This window comes from Balaenoptera borealis (genome assembly GCF_965194805.1).
Source record: "Balaenoptera borealis genome assembly, chromosome: 9".
NCBI classification, from domain to species: domain Eukaryota; kingdom Metazoa; phylum Chordata; class Mammalia; order Artiodactyla; family Balaenopteridae; genus Balaenoptera; species Balaenoptera borealis.
The window spans coordinates 59,385,587-59,399,795 of record NC_138873.1 but is presented as its reverse complement, the minus strand read 5'-3'; the positions used below and the strand labels follow the sequence as shown (position 1 = coordinate 59,399,795).

The 14,209-nt window shown below is 41.3% G+C and overlaps 2 long non-coding RNA genes across 2 annotated transcripts in view; one reads left to right on the top strand and one right to left on the bottom strand.

Annotated features, from left to right (window-relative positions):
* LOC309634827 overlaps positions 1–14,209 on the bottom strand; it is a 55,227-nt gene that overhangs the window by 4,764 nt on the left and 36,254 nt on the right. The window contains exon 2 of the long non-coding RNA XR_014248451.1: positions 1,198–4,064. This is a non-coding gene — a long non-coding RNA (uncharacterized lncRNA). The remainder of the gene's footprint in view (positions 1–1,197; positions 4,065–14,209) is intronic.
* The window catches only part of LOC309634829, a 346,981-nt gene that overhangs the window by 316,378 nt on the left and 16,394 nt on the right, over positions 1–14,209 (top strand). The gene's annotated exons all lie outside the window — the stretch shown is intronic.

The window sequence follows — 14,209 nt, the reverse complement described above, 5'->3', positions numbered from 1 at the left end:
CCTCGCACGGAAACGAAGACCCAACACAGCCATAAATAAATAAATAAATATTTTTTTTTAAAAAAAAAGTCAACTTTGGGAACCATGTGCCATGTTTGACTTTCCTGGACCAACAGCAATGATGGAAAAAACAAAAAAAACCCTAACTTTGAGTCTTTGTGATTATTAATTTTTTTAAGAAAAAAGAACTTTATTTAAATCAGACCCTGAGCAGGTTGGCTGAACGCGTGGAAACCTTGCTCAGCCCGCAGATGTCTGTCTGAGCTGCCACATGGCAAGAACAAGCCCTGGGGGTCTCAGGAGCCCAGCACAGGACCCAAAACTTCTGATTCTGGTGCTGGATGCAGAACTCCCCATCCTTTTCCAGTTCATTACCAATGCCTATTGTTTGCCGTATTTATCTGCCATCACTGCTGTTTGTTAGCAAATGGAAAGAGAACTGCCAGGACTAAATTTCAGCCTGCCCTCAGAATAGTGCAAAGGCGCTACAGGAATTGCACGACAGATGGTCTTTGAATGATATACAGAACCTCTGCCCTTGGGCCCGCTTTGAAGGAGCTGTTTTGGATTGTTGCTCGTAAGAGTGGGAGGTTGTTGTGTGATATGTGATTATTCCATAATAATTTTAATTATTTTGCCTGTTTTCAAACAATAGTCTCAGCCTTTTTTAATTTTTACACTCACTGAGTTGTGACACGAGCATTCTTTTCTCTGTGTTAGCAGGGATTAAAATCAAGCCCTGTATCCCTTCCCATTTTTCAAATAATCCATGTTTAAATAAATTACCTCGGTCTGGAAAACCAAGTTACATGGCATCCTCCTGGCACACACACAAGCAAGAAAAAAAAAATTCCTTATTGGGGAGTCTGGTTTGAGATTGTCGCGGTAACAAGTTTCAAGAAAAGCCTGCTCTTTGCCTCTTTGGAGCAAGGCTCAGGCTAAGGGAGGTTCATTTACATGCATGTGGAGATCCCATCGGATCCGCTCAAAGGTACAGTCCGAGGCAGTCAGACGGCACCCGATGTGCATGTAAATGAAGCTCCCCAAGTGGGGTGCAAGTTTCTAGAGATGGGGAAAATACACCTTCTCTGTCTCATCCAAATCCAGTAGAAACTTCCAAATATTTTTCTAAAGCAGCAGGGGCCAAAGAGAAGCAGATGCTAAACTTTCAAGGCACCCGAATGCACTTCTCCTTACCGGGTAGATTTGTTGGCTGAGCGCTGGCAGACGAGGTTTGGGGCTAGAACGCAGGCTTTCGGTTTCTCGGCCCAGTGGGCAGGCGGGTATCACCCTGCACATCCCAGTGGTTCTGGCATTGGCCTCCAGCTTTTACCTAAAGGAGAACATCACTCTGGTAAATGCCAGGGGCTGTCTTGAAAGATAAAATCTACAGTGAATGTAAACCACAAGAGAATCAGGGAGTGAGTTAATATTCATAAGGTGGCCTTTTTACCCAACATAAGAATGTGTGGCTTTACCTGGAGGTTGTTGCTTACGAAATTCTCCCCTACGGTTGAATTCTGTGTCCCCAAATAGGCTGTGGTCCTATCCCACAGCCAAGAGCCAAATCAAGCTTTGGATAATTTCTGGGCTGACTAGTCTGGCACCTTGGTAGTAAGAAAGAAATTCTGCGTCCCCTTGGTCTTCAGCTATGTGATATAGTTACCTCGAAAACAGGAATCTCTGGTGAGTGGGGTTACTAGAAAAAAGAAAAAAACAAAACTCTGACCCTGCTATTGGCTAGAGAAATCCCCCATGGAGTCTTAAGTGCTTCCCAACAACTGTGGTTTTAATCCAATAACAGCAGCTCTTCTAACAGAGAGAAACCCAACTCACACAGCACGTAATACCCAAATGAAATTCAGATAACTCCCACTGTGTTGACAAAAAGGATTGGGGAAACGTCCTCTGCTCCTTCCCAAGAAAGACGTGCCTTTGGTGAGATTCAGTCAGCCTACCCTCCCAGAGAACGGCCACCCCGCTTTCTCCCCCGGCAAGGCAAGTGTGCAGAGATTTCTGGTTGTACAAAGCACAAATTCTCAGAAAAAAAAGTATGAATTAATGTTTGGCACCTCAAGAAGCCACAACTACTCGTCTTTTGAGACATGGAGGATCATCTAAGGAGAATTTCCCTGGCTTGCTAGGGTGTGATTGCTTTTGTAAGAACGCTGTTGCTGAAAATTTTCATCAAGGTGTATGATTGGAAGAAGGGCTCTGACAATATCAGCAATCATAAACAACGTGGATCTGTTCTCAGCCTATTTGAAATCATGAAACCCCACTTCATACATGTTTACGTGTTATCATCTGTCATTAAGTTTCCTTATAGGTCAGGCCCTATGCAATGTACTGTATATACATTACCTCTAACACTGACAACAACCGGGAAGGTATTTATTGTCGTCAGTATATAATTCAAATGGAAAGAGAGTCTCATGTTGATTGAATGACGTAACAAAGGTAACTCAGAATAAGTAGCCAAGTCAGAATTTGAAATCCCTATTTAATTCCAACTGCCGTATTCTTTGCACTGATGTATGTATATGTCACATATGTGCCATATCACATTCATTGTGAAAGTGAATGCAAATTTCAGCATATTTTGGATTCCTGAAGGAAGAGCATATGTATACCCTCAGTACTGGACATGTTGTGAATTCTCAACAAATACTTATTCACTGGAGTATTCCTTTATAGATATATAGTTCACTTAGTCTCAATCACGTAGGCTTTACCTGCTACTTCTTCATGCTCATTTCACATGATGTTTACCCTGGCTAGACCTAATTTCTGGAAAGTTTCCCTGGTTGGGCCAAAGGGATTCAGCCAACCAAAGTTCACATGGACCAATTCTAGGTGAGAGCAACTATCAGTACCTATTCCTGAAATGAAGTCAACAAGAATCTAATAAACACCCACAACCAACTCAATTCTTCTGACAAAGAAATACGGTAAAAACAAATAAGTAAAATATGGAGAGTTCCAATAAATTGACCAAACAACAACAGCAACATTTTATTTATTGACTCTACAAGAGGATAAAGAGCAAATGATTCTACATTCAAATTCCCAACTGCATCTCCCGCATCTTGTGCTTTGTAAATAAATTTCCCTGTGTTTTTGTACCTAATTCACATAATTTAGAAAATAATGCTGTTTTAATACAAACACACATAATAAATATGTTTATTAGCTTCGAGATAAGCACTGGGAGATTCCATTCAAGATCAAAAAATAAATAGCTTAAGTCAATAGCAAGATGACTATAACTGAAATATAAATATATATTTTAAGAGAACAGCTACATTCAAATGTTAGCCCTTTTGCCACATTTCCTGAGAGCTCCTGTTTTAACATTAGCAGTCAAAAGAGTGGCATCCTGTCAGGACCCCAAGACCTCTATGGATGACAAATTTAACAGTTAAGAGATTGCACAAAGTGCTTTTATTCTGAGCCACATGTGAATTAGGCTCAAGCATAAAGGAAAAATAAATGGGAATTAGAGGGCAACTCACAGAGGCATTCCAGTTGGGGAGAGAATACCACCATTAAATCCCAAATGCAATTTACGAATACAGCATTTGAATTTTCTAATTGTTTCTACAAAAAAAAAAAAAAAAGAAAGAAATGAGGCTAATGGAATTACATTGGAACCAGCCATTCAATCATAGACAATTTTGCTGACCAATGTCTCTGTACATCCAGTCCCAAGCTCCTGATCACATCTGTAACCTTGCCAAACTTTGAGTCCAATAAGAGAAATCTTTTTCCTTTTTGTTTTTTCTTCCCCTGGCTAGGAATAGAAGAGTCTGGTGATTTCAAGTACTCCATGTTTCATGGTCAAATAGGATCAATTTGATACAGCTGCCAGGGACATATGAAGCAGAAAGGGGGCCTTGGAGATCATCTGTGCCTGTAGTTTTCAAATCATCTAGAACCACTTTGAAACTACTCACCACGTTGTCCACTCTTCTCCCTCCAGTGGCCTAATATGCACTCCGTAGCGAACAGGAGAAAAAGAAGTTTCCTTGGATAAGCTGCCAGACCAGTGAGGTTAAGTGTCTCTGAAACAGATAATAAAGTATTATTATTATTATTATTTCCGATAAAATTATTATTTTCTATCAGGAACACATGAACACACACTACTGTATGACAATTTTTAACGTTTGCAATAGACAATCCAGTAGACCTTCCAAAGGCTTTCACCTAAGACTAAATACGCATGCCCAATCTGTTTTCAAAGTTTTATGCATACAGTGCTCCTAAGAGTGCAAAGAGCTCAGTTCCATACGGTGAAAAGAGTCATTCATTCATTCATCCACTGCATGTTAAATTTCAGGTATACCAAGCAGTGAGAACTCAGTGTCTATCCCCAGAAACGAATACTGTCTAGTGAAGAGACAAAATGTGATAACAATTACGGCTCAAAATGAGAATCGGTATGCAACAAAATTTCCCCCAGTTTGACCGTCTGTGTGCTTCATCACTGAGGATCCCCACACTGAGGCCCAAACATTTCCTCTCCCATCAGATACACGCTGCCACTCCTCCTGTAGGACAGAGTCTCCCCTGCCACCCTACCAGAGCTGCTTCTGTGACCAAGGCAGTGCACACTGTTCCTCCACACCTCTATTGCCCTTGCCCATTTTCCCTTGTCCAAAATCTCCTTAGTCAAGACCAGCCTACCGTCTGTGGCCGATTAAGAGGATATAACCCTCTCCCGTTTGTGTTTCACCATGTTGTAGACCCTGAAGAAATTTTACAGAATTTAGTGAAGTAGCACCTGCAGACTCGCCGGATTCAGACTCATCGGAACAAGGCCAATGTGCGTTTGGCCAGGAGACAAATCCAAGCCTCCAGGAGGCTCCTTGACCTCCTTGGCAAGGCCTTGAGCCAGGCCACCCCACTGGCTGTGCAGACATCACCAAACCTGCCTGAATCTTGGAAAAGGACAGAGCCTGACTTCTTTTCCCAGGAGGTTCCTTAGCCTCAGTGGCAACAGATTTCTATGGGGTCTCTCCCAGCAGATCACAGACACACCTTGACAAGTGTCACTCCTTCTTGGGCTCCAGAGAGGACAGCACCAGTGCAGTTGTGGAGGAAGTACAGTGGAGCGCAGAAAAAGCAGGTGAGTCAGAAAAACGTCATTAAGGAGATAAGATTTGAAAAATGCATTGCACTTCATGAGTCAGACCATCATTGTGCACATTGGAGGATGGAATCTCAGGAAAGTAGAGGAACAGCCAATTCAAAGACTTAGAGGAATGAAAAAAGTACCATGTGTTCAGGGAAATACATGCTTGCTTGTGTGCTTGCTTGTGTGCTTGCTTGCTTGCTGAAGCACAATATTTGATGTTAGGAGGAAAGAAGTAAGAGATGAGCCTGGAAACTAGTAAGGGTTTGATCATAAAGAGTCTTATATGCTACCTGAAAGAATCTGTTTTATCCTATTTTGGTTTTTTGTGGATTTGGGGTGTTTTTTTTTAGCAAACATTTGAAGAGTTGAGCTGGATAATTATTTGATCATATTTACCCATTGGAAAGATCACTGGGCTAATAGTGTAGAAGGTGGATTTGAGGCTAGATAGACTAGAATAGGAAGAGGCAGGAAGATCTATATGGAAGGGGCTACAATTTTCAGGCAGGAGGTCATGAGATACTGTGGCAGACAGAATGCTGAGATGGCCCCAAAATTCCCACCCACAGGTGCACATTCCCTGTGAAACCCACTTCCCTTGAGTGTGAGGGAGGACTAAAAATATGATGGGTTTCATTCTGTGATACACCAAAGGTGAAGGAATTTTGCAGAGGTAATTGAAGTCCCTAATCAGTCGACTGTGAGGTACTCAAAGGGGAAATTATCCTGGATGGACCCAACCTAATCAGATGAGCCCTTAAAAAAAGTATATAGAGGTCAGAGACTGGAACCATCAGGGATACCCTCCTGCTGGCCTTGAAGAAACAAGCTACTCTGTTATGAGAAGGCCTATGAGAGGATCACATGGCGAGGATCTGCAGGAGCCTCTAGGCTCCTCTAGGTAGGAGGCAGCAAGCTGACATCCTGACCCATATAAACTGTGAGATAATAAATGTGTGTTGTCTTAAGCTTCTAAATTTGTGGCAGTTTTTCATGCAGCAATATAAAAAATACAGATATACACAGCAGGAGACAAATACGTAGTATATTCAGAAGAAAGCATTGACAGGAAGTAGAGTTGGAGCTGATGTGAGTGAAAGAATGACTCAGAAGTTACTGGCTGAGATGGTAGATAACCAGTTTTATTTTGGACATGTTGAGTTTGCTATAACTTGCTATAGGGCATTCAGGTGGCCAGGTCTAGAATTCTGTTGGATATAAGGACCTAACGCCAAAGGAAAGCCAAGGGCCAAGCCTGGTAAACAGGCCACATCTGAAGGGCCAGACAGAAAGAGGGAGCCAAAGACTGGAGCCAAAGGAGACAGAGTAACCATGGTAGCCAACGAACATGGAGGATGGAAGCAGGCAGGTGGGAAAGGGGCCTGAGGAAGCCACCTGCTGGTCTCTCAGGGACTCCACGTGCTTAGGTAACTGCTCCAGGGGGTCTTCTTCTGTGTTGTTATTGTCATTGTTTTTAAGAAGCAAATCAAATCAGGCAGGGCCATGTGATCGGTTGTGATCACCAGGGCAAACGTAAGGAGAAAGGAAAGAAGACGACTAAGGATGAAGCTCTCGGATGCATCCATGTTCAGATGACAGGAAGGGGAAGGGGAGTTTGCCATGAGACTGAGAAGGAGGGGCCTGAGAGGGAGGAGGAGAAGGAGGAGAGGTAGTTTTTCCCGAAAAACCCAGGAAAGGGGAAGCTTCCAGTGGACATGCTCACCAGTCTTGAAAGCCACCATATAAGGGGAGGGCTGAGATGCCCATGAGGTAAAGCAATTATAACGAGTGGAATTTAACGTTAGCAGAAGTTTAAAGTTGAGTCCCAGTGGCCACTTTATGGCCAGTGCTTTACTTTCCTCATCTGTAAAATGAGAGTAATAAATGAGGGTGAAATACCCGCCCTGCTTTCCTCACAGGGTTAGAAATTCTCCCCTCCCTTCCACTCTGCTTCATAAAGGCTTGAATGGAGAGGAGCCAGCCCTTTCCACCACCTTGGGCCTAAGAAGACTGGGTCTCAACCTCAAACTGCCCTGAACTGCTTTGTTGGGTTCAAGCTGATTCCTTTCTGAAAGGAGGGGCTTGGAGACAGAAATGTTTGCCAACCATCTCTAATTGCCAAGAAGTATAAGAAGTTGAAATGTAGAAGAAGGGAACCTCACTCCTCTTTATTTTTTTTAAAATTTTTATTGGAGTATTAGTTGATTTACAATGTCGTGTTAATTTCAGGTGCCCAGCAAAGTGAATCAGCTATACATATACATATATCCACCCCTTTTTAGATTCTTTTCCCATATAGGCCATTACAGAGTATTGAGTAGAGGGAACCTCACTCCTCTTTAAAGACACATTGTCACTTTGTTTACTCAGCACTTGCTTTATTGGAAAACAGCTGAGAACCAAGAAACGAACACAAGAGACCTCTAACAGCCACCGTCTACACCACAGAACACACCTTCATTAGTGAGCTTTATCAGAAAGGATTTCCTAGGGTTCTTACTCGAGGCCTACTTTTCCTCTTTGGAAATTCTAATAGGCTTGGTGATACGGTTTCCAAATAAACAGCCCAATAAGAGCAGCAAATTAAAAGAAAAAGAGGATAGAAGAGGCACATGCATAACAGTAACGAGTGACAGCTGATGGCTTAACAGCAAGGATGGAAACAGGGGGAAAAATAACTATAGAAGGCAAACAAAAGAAGTAAAAATCACAGCAGTTTAGGATCATTTAGTGTAGAATAAAAACATTCTGCATACTACAACAGACCCCCGAGGGCACTAGAGCTCAGCACGATGGCATAAGTCATCATAAAAAAAGTTAAATTACATTTGCTATAGTCTAAGAGGCAGAGATATTCATAATATACAATAACAATAAGAGGAGACTTATGGCTTGATCCACTTATTCTTTAAACAGTATTTCTTGAGGAGCAGCTATGTGCCTGGCAGCAAAACATAAAGGAGAAAGAATGAGATGGTGGCTGTTGAGTAACTCTCAGTTATCTGGAAGCTCAGCTATTCTGAGAAAATCATTCCCTGCAAGGTGTCCTGTCCAGAGCCCTTAGAACATTTATTAAAATATCAAGGTTTAAAAATAAAGAAATAAAATAAAATATCAAGGTTTTTGAAAAATCTAAACAATTCACACTTCCCTCATTGGCAAAACCAGGTCTACTTTATCTAGAATGAATTGGCTGCTTTTGCTGAAAAATAACAAGAAGAAAATCTGAATACGATTTTCCCGGTACAACAGTTACCTACGCTATGGTCGTATATAAAAAACACCTTCAGGAGCTGCAATGATTTTTAATAATAGTCAGGCAGGAGTGCTTTTGTGCACTCAGAGTGCATGCTATTTGTTTTATGTCATTAATATAAGCCCCAAACGTGGTGAAGTTAAAACCAACAGGTAACTTAGATCCAGGGGGAAAAAAACGTGGCTCTCTCTGATCAGTATCTTATACCAGTTTTTGGAATCCCACAAAGTAAAATCTAAACCAGTGTTTCCAAACTATAGGTAGACCAGTTATATTAGAATTCCAAACTTCTGGGCCCCATCACAGATCTACTGGGACAGAATCTCCATATTTTTTAAAACCTCTGCAGGTAATGCTAACATGCAACCAGAACCGCTTATAGCTCTAATATTCTACTGTTTTCAATGTACCTTACACCAAATAAATAAAAGACAATTTCCCCATAAATACTATAGTCCAAATTCAATGAAAAGAAAATCCCAGATGTACTATATTAGATTTTAATCTTGTAACTAAAGAGAAAATAACATTAACAAGGGAAATTAAATTCATGGTATTTTTTTCATAATTTTGAGGCATACAGATTAGAAAAGTGAGGAATTAAGCTAAAAAGTTTCAAACACAATTATATTTTGGCTACATCATCTTTGTATCATCATGCATGAACCCTCAGGGTATTAATAATAAAGTCAAAGGGAATCTGAAACTTTTGCTGGAAAAATAGAATTTCAAAAAAAAGCTTGTCAGTCTTTAGAAACAATGCCAAGTCTCTCTTTCTCTTTCTCTCTCTCTCACTTTGGTGCTGTTTAAATTTCCTGCTTTTGCAAGCCCAGATATAATATGAGATGAAAGAAGAAACATGTAGAAGCCAGAAATAGTCTCATTACATAGAATTTAGGGACCCTGTGGAACGTAACAGGTTAGAGAGAGTGACATTATATGTAATTAAGATGTCTAGGGTTCATTTCAGTCCCCAGGGGACAGATACAAAATATATAACCATTAATAGCAACGGTTAAATAACAATAATACAAGTTCTTCTTGTATTATTAGATCCCAGAGTTGGGGGTTTTTTTGTTTGTTTTTGTTTTTTGGGTTGTTTTTTTTTAAGGATAAGTTACTATTCTTTGGAAAACTCCAAGAACAAGTAAAGGGAAAGTTACTTGACTTAGGACCAAACATTAACTTCTAAGCTAGAGGGTCAGATGGTCCCACACATGATTTTTGCCTCTCTCAAGAAGATAAGTTTCCCCTACTCTCCTTTCTTATCAGGAACAAATTGAAAGACTTAACAGACTAGGAAGCTGTGGTGACCAGTGTATATGCTGGGTTTTGGCAGGCCAGAGAATCTAGTCTGTCCTTTCCTGGCTTGGTAAAAATTTTGTAGAAGCTCTCCCTGGGCATTTGGTGTGATGAACAAATTGGCAAACCAACGTGTACCCTCTATACACAGAGCATTGTTTTGGGAGCCGAGGAGATAGATATCTTAACACTGTATGAGGCAGGATTCTGTCCTCGAGGAAATTAAAATCTAGCTGGGGAAAAAAAATCCGCAAACATCAATTAGGGACTTGTATGCCATAATTCATGATTAAGTAAAAAATTAATGTCATAGCTGTTCAGAGAAGGCGAACTAAAATGAGACTAATTGGGAAAGACTTCATGGAATTAATGCACTTGGGCTTTGAAGGATGCTACCAGAACTAGTCTCAAGTGGATATGCAAGAATAGGAAAGAATTGGTACTCATACATGGAATTACATGTATGTAAAAAACTGTATGGTTTTCTTTTTCCCTCTTTTTATTTTTCTTTATTAATTTTTAAAAAGATGGAGACTTTTTGCCCTTGGCCATGACTTAGAAATGTATATAAAATGAGCTTGACGATTTAACAGCCTTAGTGACATGTTCTTAGACAATCTTCAGTTCTTCCTAGATTTGGAGAAGCAGCAAACTTAAACAGTAAGTAGGAGAAAAATGGGGAGGCTGCTGTAATTAGACCAGCTGATACCAGAGAGTAGCAACTACGAATAATAACGGATGAAGCAGAACCCTGAAGGCTCAACAGTCTGGGCCCATTTAACACTGAGAAAATACAACCATACTCTTCTCATCCACCCACCCCGAATTGCCCCAGAATGCAACCATCATAGCTCCCGGAATGCACTTTCTCTACCGATACCAATCTCTTTTTTAAAAAAGAAAAAAAAGGAAGAAAAATTGAAAGAGGGGGAAATACAGGGGAAAAGTTCATTTATTTGTTTACATAAGAATTTTTTTATTGAGCAACTACAACTGCTTTAAGTACTAGAGACACAGCTGTGAACAAAAGAAACAAAGTTCTTACAGTTTTGAGCTTTTGTGCCAATGGGGAAAAAAAATTCTCCATCTTATGATTTTTAAAAAGAATGAGATAAACAAAGCTTCAAATATAACTTAGGTCCAATTCCCCATGGGTTAGTGAAAGTCAACCTGGATTTTTTTTTTTTTATCTATCCTACACCACCTCTCTGACACTGAGTCTAGATCTGTAGCCTTTGCCTGCTGGTTCTTTTTCAGGAAGAGCCCCCCTTGCCCTTCTAGTTAGCAATCACTCTTCTGCCTTCTGGATCTGGCCTTCCTTGGCTCCTTCTCCATCTCTCTTACCTGCAATTGAGGTTTTCTTTTCCTCGATTCCCCCATTTTGTTTGTTTTCCCCAAACTCCAAAAGGTCATACACCTAGGCAATTGTGAAAGCCAAAAGTCAGTTACGTGATTCCTTCCTCCAGACCAAGGGTCTGAGGAACTAAGAACTAAGGTTCTTGTTAGCCTCTCAAGACCGGTTCCCACCCTGGGCGGGAGTCACAAATGACATTGCTGAATCATGGCCTAGGGGACCTTCAGGAACTAAAAACAGGTATTCTGGTTTGCGAGGTTGTTCTTTTAAAAGAGAACTTAAAACCCTTTTCTTTAATGAATTATTCTAGTTTTGCTCTGAGACTGCAGCTCCTGTTTTATTTTCAGTTGTCTTTTTCCATAACTCCTTTTAGAAATAAAAATGGGAAACGTTACCTAGCCCCTAGGAAGAAATATGTACATACATTCAAAAAGCAGTTTCATGCAACCTTAATAACCTGAATTCTATTTCCCTTTCCGTACATGATGGATGAAATTACTTTGATTATGCTGGCTTTCCAATTACTCATTCATGCCAAGAAAGCTAGCCCTTGAAACCTCGTGACCTTGTTTATTTCTTTCCCACCTTGCCCTTCACAATCAGAAAATCAAAGAGCACTGGGGCCGGAAGGCGCTTCCGTGATCCCCAAAGGAAGGATTAAACTTAAAAGTCATACATATTGATTGACCTGAGTTTTCTAAAATTAAACCCAAGTAACAATTTCAATACCAATTTTTAAGCTGTAAAAACTGATTTGGAGTTACAGAGTTTTGAGTCATATGAAAGGCTCGGTAAATATATAACCTGGTTGCCAAAGGGTTTCTGCCTAATATACCAGGAAATGATTTATTCCCATGTGCTCACTTTATTCCTTAATCCAAATCAGTGATTTTCAAATTGTGCTCCTTTGGAGTCTGAGGGTCTATCACACACAGAAGTGAAGGGGGACCAGTTTTGGAGGCTCTACATGCTCTGTCCCTGCTTTGACCAGAGACCTTCCCCTTTTTCTCTCTTAGGGTTGGGTTATCAAGTACGAGTTCATACAAATTAAGTTTCCTGCTACTACCCAAAAAGGAAAAATAAATTTGAAAAGGAAATGAACTTACACAAGTAATGGTGGACCAAAAAAATACAAAAAGTCAACCATAATCATTTTCTCACAGACAGTTAGACTGGGGCTAGCAATTGGTCCTGGAACCAGCACTGGGTTGGCCTTCTGCTGTATAATTCCCCTTGACTGGCTTTTCACTACCGAGCGCACCAGGGCTCACCACCAACTGCCCCAGGAGCCAACTCCATAGCCAGAGGCATCCTGGCTACTTCGATACAGCTCTGCTGATCTGCTTGTAGTTTATGGTTCCAAGTTCACGTATTCCTTCAACAAACACATAGTGAAGGGCTCAAAGACAAAGACATGACGCCCAGAAGCAACCAATGTTTAGTCTAATGGGGAGACAGATAAGCAAAAGTTATAATTAAATTATGGTATATGAAAACAGGATGACCATTATTTTAATGGGGGATGCACAAGGTGTGGTGAAAGCTGAGAAGAACCACACCCTAGAAGAGTCAGGGAAGACCTCACAAAGAAGCTTCAGCAGCATTTCAGGTGAAAGCACAAAATATGAAGCAGGGAGGGGGAAGATTTGGCTGGACAGGCAAGCCAGAGCCACGTTAGGAAGGGTCACACCATATGGAGGACTTCACAGGGTCTATCCTGTAGGAAATGGGAAGCCAATAAGCCACTCACCTAGCATTATTGAACAATGGATAATTCCTCATTTCCCCAGCAGTTTTTTTTTTGCTCCTTTATCCCATTCATGTCAGCAAATATTTATTGAGTCCCAGCTCTGGGCCAATCACTGCTCCAGCCATAAAGAAACTTTGAAGTCATCTAAATCCTCTGAGACTCCAGATCTGCTGCCAGCCACACCCCCAGCAGGGCTTTCGGGCTAAGCCACCCCTGGGATGTTTGCTCCGACCGCCCAGTCATTTCCTTGGCGTCTCATATGGGGATTTTCCACCAGGAATCAGCAATGGAATTTTTTTTTAACATCTTTATTGGAGTATAATTGCTTTACATTGTTGTGTTAGCTTCTGCTGTATAACAAAGTGAATCAGCTGTATGTATACATATATCTCCATGCAATGGAATTTTTTTAACCGCAGAACTAGATAACATAAGTAAGGAAAAGAGTTAAAAAGGAGGCTCTTGAAAACATTTAAAATAGCTGCTCAGCATTGAAAATCAGCTTACGGGATGGCAAATGCAAATGTGAGCTCAGACAGGCCCAGCTCAGTTTTGCAAATCCTTTGGTAATGAAAATAGATCCGCACTTTAATTTTTCAAACCATAAACCTCCCCGAAGCAAGTAAGAAAAGAGAAACATAAGGGAAATGTTCTACAAAGGAAGTGGATTTTGCATTTGATGTGTGGATGGAACTCAGTCAGGACAGAAGTCCCAAACACTGTGAAGTGGGCTCAGTCATGGCTGGTACCCCAGGGTCCATTCCAGTTGGGAGAATCCCTTTCCAAAGTCCAGGATCATCTCATCTCCCTTCCACCCCCAACTATCACATCAAACCTTGCTCTCTGGAAAGGAGACAGTACCTTCGTGAACACTAAGGTATAAATGACAGCTTTAAAATGCCACTTCTTCTGTAGGGTATTTGCATTTTAACAGTCCAAAACCTCAAGCCAAAGGGAAACCCCTATGAATGTGCACATATGAAAACAGTTTGCAATGAGTTTTTTTGCTGTTTCTCCACAGACTCAAAAGTTACCTGGCAGAAAGCAGCTGCTTGATTATTCAACAAGGGAGAAGTTGAGGTTCACAAACCATCAAGTTCAGACCTAGTGTACTTTCTTGGCAGAAAAATAAAACGAGGGGCAGCGCACGTGGCTTCTCCAGTGCTGAGCTCCTGCCCAGTCCCCCAGCAGCCCCTCAGGTGGCTTCACAGTGAGTTTTGAGACGCTGTACCTCGCTGTGGATGCTTTCTTCTGAATTCCGAAAGAAGGATTTCCAACACACTCTGACGACAGAGCACCTCAGCAACTGCCCTGCATCTGCTGAGCCCCCACCAACAAGTCTTGAACTCAGGCCCCCCGCAGAGGGGTGAGTTGGGGGGCGGGGTTCTTCCTGAGATGCTCTCTCTC